We start from the raw sequence: 5,669 nt of genomic DNA, 5'->3' as shown, positions 1-5,669 counted from the left end.
GGAAGGGGACTCCTGCTGCTGATGTGGGAGGTGTGGGAGGGGGTTGCCAGGTTACAGGAAGGATGGGATTAGGGAGAGGGCTCCTGGTCAAGTGGTCAAGTGCTGGGAAAAAGAGGAGGTGGGCACATCCAGCTGCAGGGTTGCACATGATGGTTGGAGGGGCTCCAGCTGTAAGTTTTGTGATCAGGGGCTGTTCACCAAGGTGAAAGAGGCGCTTCCTGCTGTGGAGGTGGGGGGTGCAGTGAAGGGCTCTGAGCTGCAGCAGTAGGGGTGGGGGAGCATGGGCTGTGACACTGGGCAGGGGAGATGCTTCAGGCCCTGCATTTGGGAGTGGCTGGTCTCTGGCTGTGCGGTGGGGGTGGGCTGACTGGCATCAACATTCCTTTCTCCCTTTTGCACTCACAGCCTGCGTCAGAGACTGCAACAGTCAGCACACCTTCCTGTCTGATCAGGCTCCCTCCCTCAAGTCCTCTGCGATGGCTCTGGCGATGCTTCAGGACTGGTGCAGGAGGATGGGTGTGAATGCAAAACGCTCTCTGCTCATCCTGGGTATCCCTGATGACTGTGAGGAACATGAGTTCTAGGAGGCTGTGCGGGCTGCCCTGTCGCCCCTGGGCAGGTACCGAGTGCTCATCAAGGTCTTCAGAAAGGAGCTCGGGGCCAGGGCAGCCTTGGTGGAGTTCGCTGAGGGTTTAAACCGAAGCTTGATTCCCTGCCGAATACCGGGCAAAGGACACTGGAACGTGATCTCCCTGCCCCAGGCCCCTGATGCTGATTTCAGGATATACCCAGTTTCCCTGCACAGCCCCAGGGGCAAGCAGTGGCCAAAGGTGCAGGTGAGGCAGGAGCTGCAGGTGAGGAAGAAGAGGCAGGTGATGGAGGAGCTGCAGGTGCAGCAGGAGCCATAGGTGAGGCAGGAGCTGTGGCTAAGGGTGAGGCAGAAGCCACAGGTGAGGGAGGAGGTGCAGGTGAGGCAAGAGCAGCAGGTGAGGCAGGAGGTGCAGGTGAGGCAGAAGCCACAGGTGAGGGAGGAGGTGCAAGTGAGGCAAGAGCAGCAGGTGAGGCAGGAGGTGCAGGTGAGGGAGGAGCTGGAGATGAGAGTTGCAGAAGAGGCAAGAGAGTCAGATGAGGGAGCCGCAGGTGATACAGGACCTGTAGGTGAGGCAGGAGCTGCGGGTGAGGCAGGAGGGACAAATGTAACAAGAGCCTGGGTCCAGCCTCGGCGCTGCACCCTGCAGGCTGTGCTGGAAAACAGGGCCTACCGGAAACTGAGACCCTTTTCCGGGAGGGAGCAGCCAGGCTTCGATGAAGAGTCCTTTGAGAGCTGGGTGGAGCATGCCAAGGATATGCTGCAGCTGTGGTACCATGTGTTGGAAAGGGAGAGGAAGAGGTGGCTGCTGGAGAGCTTGGGTGGCCCAGCCCTGGACGTCGTGAGCGGCCTCCTGGAGGAAGATCCCAACTTGGCGGCACTGGACTGCCAGGCGGTGCTGGACTGCTGGGCGGCGGTGCTGGGGCAGGTGTTTAGGAACTGGGACACTTGAATGACTTCCAGGCTGAAGTTCCTGACCTGAATGCAGGGGCCCTTTGCCTTCCTGGTATGCCTGGAAGGCCTGCTGCAGATGGCCCTGGAGAAGGGGGCCGTCTGCCTGGCCCTGGCCAACCACCTGCGACTGCGGTAGGTGCTGCCTCAGGCCTGCCCTAGCGAGGCACTCCAGAATACCCTGAGGGGGATGCACTGGAGAGGAGGCCGCCCTACTTCCTGGGGCTGCTCCAGCTCATCCAGGAGATGGAGGCGTGGGCGACCTCCCCAGTGAGGAGCCAGCAAGTTGTGGCCTGGCCAGTGGCCGCAGTGGAAAGTGAAGATCCAGTTGCCGCCCAGGCAGCTCCTGCCTGTGGAGATGCTGCTCAGGCCTCCTCAGCCCAGGGAGACGCCAGCCAGGCTGATCCTGGCATGGAAGATGCTGCTGAGACTGCTCCTGCCCCCAAAGAGGCCGCCAGGGGCACCCCAGCCACTAGGGAAGGTGAAAATGCCCCTGCAGGCCTTGAAGGAGCCAGACAGTCTTGTCCAGGCAGGAGGCCAGGAGGCTGAGGAGCCCCCCCACCCCCCCAAGGAGGGCTTATGTTCATCCTGGAAGAGTTGGAAAATGAGGATGGGGCCAGGAAGGTGGGCCAGCCCAAACCCTCCCCAGGCAAATAGGCTCGGAGGGCCCCAGGAGCATCCTGGAGGCAGTGGGGAGGCCAGGCCAGGGCTGGTCCCTCATCCCACATCATGATCGGGGCCCCCCACCTCCCTCCAAAGGGCCCTGGCCACCACCATCAGCCCTTCCCAGTGACCCAGATGACCACGTTGATATCAAATGGGGTTGGGGAGGCGCCCCTGCTTTGCACCCAGTGCCGCACCCAGCCCCAGCCCCAAACCCTGCTGTCTCTGGGGGGCTGGCCTGGAGGGAGCCCTGAGTGGCCAGCTGTGACCTGGGTGGGAACACCTGAAGATGTCTGTCCCCCACCCCTTGTCCTGGGTTGGGAGAGACAGGGGAAAAGAGGTCCTCTCAAGTGTGCCAGCTGCCTGGGTCTCCCAAGAGGGTCGCCCCACTTGCCATCCCCAGGGCAGGCTGCCCCCTGTTCTGGGAAGCCCACCCTCACCTGTGTAGGCCCCGTAGTGACCCACGCGCCCAGCAGACGCCCAACCACTGCTAGCTGTTGTTCCTGTGCAAAGTTGTGTGTTGTGCACCCACCTGGGCGGCCGCCTCTAGGCCCGGGGCATGTGCTGTGAGCTTCCTGCGAGCCCAGGTTCTGCTCACTGCTGTCTGTCCTTCATCCTAAACACCACCTCTGCTTTCCTGGCATAGATCCAGGCCAGTGGCTGCTTGTTCTCTTGGAGCTATGTGTTCTTCTCTGAGCAGCTCCTCCCCGGAGGCTCCCAGCACAGACCCAGGAGATGGTGGGAACGAGGCACCAGGGCACGGCGGATGCTCACCCTGTGACCACGATGGTGACCATGACTGTGGGAGGAAGAGCCGGACCCGGGACGGACTGGGGCTGCCCTGCCTGAGGCTCCCGGAAGAGCTTTATGCTTTGGCGTTCCACCCCTGTTGTTACTTGTGACTGTTTCCGCGACCTGGTGGGCTGTTCCCTGCTGTGTTTACTGGTGTCCTGTGACTGTCTGTGATGGCCATAGGGCAGGGCCCTGCCCCGGCAGATGGGATCAGGAGGGGGCTCCCTGAAGCCAGTGGACACTGCCAGAGTCCACCGTCCTGGCAAGAGGCGGGCCCTGGGGCCCTCGGGAAGGAGGGAGGTGGCAACGGGGTCGGCAGCAGTAGGGGGGTAGACGAGGTGCCTTGCCAGGAACCCCAGGAGGAGGGATCCCAGGACCTGTGTCCTGTAGTGGCTCTTCACAGTTTCTCTCTGTGTGTGGTTCCCTTCTCTTCAATGATTTCAGTACATGTTTCTCTTCAATAAATTTCATTCCATGTTCCAGCCAGTCTCGCCTCTGCTGTGGGAAACTAGTGGGAAAGGTCTCTTTGGGATAAAATGGAAGTTGGGGGACAACAGTGGCCTGGAATTCTGACCCTATTGTGGTCACTGGGATACGGTCAGGGCATAGTAGGCCAGCGATTGTAGAGAATGACCTAACTGCGATGGTGGTTCCAACCCAGAGTCAGCGGCTTATGGGGATGAGGAAAGAAACCAAGCTGAACATGCTGGATGGTGCCAGTTGACGGAACACTGCTGTGCGAGGGCAATGTGTGGCTTGCTCCCCAGGGCATGCATGGAGGCTCCCAGACGTGGAAGGGCAGGCAGGGGACAGCAGACTGGGGCGGAGGCCTGGGTTGAAGCTCTAGCATAGACATCTTTTTAATTGTTCCTCAGTTTCTCATCTTTATCCTGTGTGTGGACTACAGTGCTAGAGCTTTCACCATCTCTTTGGAAAGACAGAAGAGACGGATAAGGAAAAGGAGCAGAACAGAGCGGCACCCCTTGCCTTCCCCAGGGTCTGGGTAGCGGGCGCAGGACGTGTCGCCTGTCCAAATGCGCAACCTTCACCAATGTACGCGACGCGTGCGCGCCTGTGCACCTTGGCGAGCGCGCGGCCGTCATGAGTGCGCCTGGGCACGCCGCCATTTCCTGCAACCGCGACAGCACGGACGGATGTTTCCGGTTGTCATTTTATTCTTTTTGAGAAATGGTATCGCTCTGTTGCCCAGGGTGGAGTGTAGTGGCGCTATCATAGCTCACTGCAATCTAGACCTCCTGGGCTCAAGCGATTCTCCCGCCTCAGCCTCCCGAGTAGCTGGGACCACAGGCGTGCACCACCATACCCGGAACCACAGTCACGGTCGGTCGCAGTGCCCGCTGGGAAAATGCGACCGTCCACAAAACGAAACGGCCGTCCGGGGCGAGTTCGGCCTCGGCGGGGATTCTCCTGAGGCCACGTCCGCTCTGACCGCCAGAGGACGCCCGAGGATCACGAATGGGCCCGAGGAGCTGGCTGCCCCTTCCCACGCTCAAGGTCTGCAGCCGTGGCCAGAGTGGCCTTGGGGTGACCGCGCGTGGACCGTCGCCGGCGGGAGGGAGCGCGGTCCCGCGGGGGCCGAACGGGGCTCCTGTGGCCTGAGCTTGTTTCGCAAGGAGCCCTGGCGGCCATGGCCTCTGGGACACCAGACACGGGTCGTCAGGGCTGCCCAGGGGAAGGGGGTGTGGACGTGCAGACAGGGAGGGCAGCTGGACCCTCCAACCATGCTGGGCCCTCGGGCTGACCGGGGCTGGTCTGTGGGGCTCAGTGAGGAGGGGCTTCGTTCCCTAGGAGTTTGATGAGGGAGCGCCATGGGGGTGGCGTCATCCTGACATCCTGCAGGACAGTGGAGCCTTACTTTCCCTAGCCCCAGAGATCATGAAGCCTCTCTTTGTTTAAAGGTAGAAACCAAGGACAAGAGATTGGTGGGAATTGCTCTGATTACAAAATTGTAGAACCAGACTTCTTAATTCTGGGACCTGTGTGGCTTTCATTACACTCTACCGCTTCCAGTTTCTGATGTGCTCCTTCTGTCAACAGTTAGCAAGCCTGCTAGCTCTGTTGCTCTGGCAGTGAGTCCAAAGGTGAAGGATGGGGGGGCTGATGCATTTTGATACTCAAAATGTCTCCTAAACTGTCCAGTATGGTATACCATCTCCTGCCTCCTTGATGCTTGTGATGGCACCCCAAACAGTATATTTGGAAATCTAACATTCTTACTCCTGCCTGGACAGGCCCTCAGTATCATTCAATGAAAACTTAATTATTACACAGGGAGTGACAGCACAGTCGTGACTTTCCTGTTGTCATTTTTTTTTTTTTTGACACAGTCTTGCTCTGTTGCCCAGCATGGTCTACGTCCACAGTATCTTCCTGGTCTGCTTATACTAAGTCAAGCAATTTCTGTGCTGGCATGGGTTCCAAGCACCTGAGAAAGCCCAATGTCATCTCTTTTCACAGTGGTTTTGTCTTTTGGCCGTACTTTATATTCCTTCTAGCATATAACCCCTTCCTGACTGAAGGCCAGGCAGAGCACAGGCCACTTTAAGGTTTAACTTCCAAGTAACTAAGATCCTCCCTTTCCCAGAGCAGCAGCAGTGCTTGGAGAAGCACCTGCGTCAGTCTTTATTCTCCCTAGAAACTGACCTTTCCTTTT

General features: G+C 59.1%; 1 pseudogene; it reads left to right on the top strand.

Annotated features, from left to right (window-relative positions):
- Positions 1 to 476: 476 nt before the first annotated feature.
- On the top strand, positions 477 to 2,231 carry LOC116812202 (paraneoplastic antigen Ma6E-like; annotated as a pseudogene).
- The last annotated feature ends 3,438 nt before the right edge of the window (positions 2,232 to 5,669 follow it).

Source organism: Hylobates moloch, unplaced genomic scaffold (assembly GCF_009828535.3).
Source record: "Hylobates moloch isolate HMO894 unplaced genomic scaffold, HMol_V3 SCAFFOLD_7, whole genome shotgun sequence".
NCBI classification, from domain to species: Eukaryota; Metazoa; Chordata; class Mammalia; order Primates; family Hylobatidae; genus Hylobates; species Hylobates moloch.
Note: the sequence above shows the minus strand (reverse complement) of the source record. Positions and strands in the feature narration are given on the sequence as shown.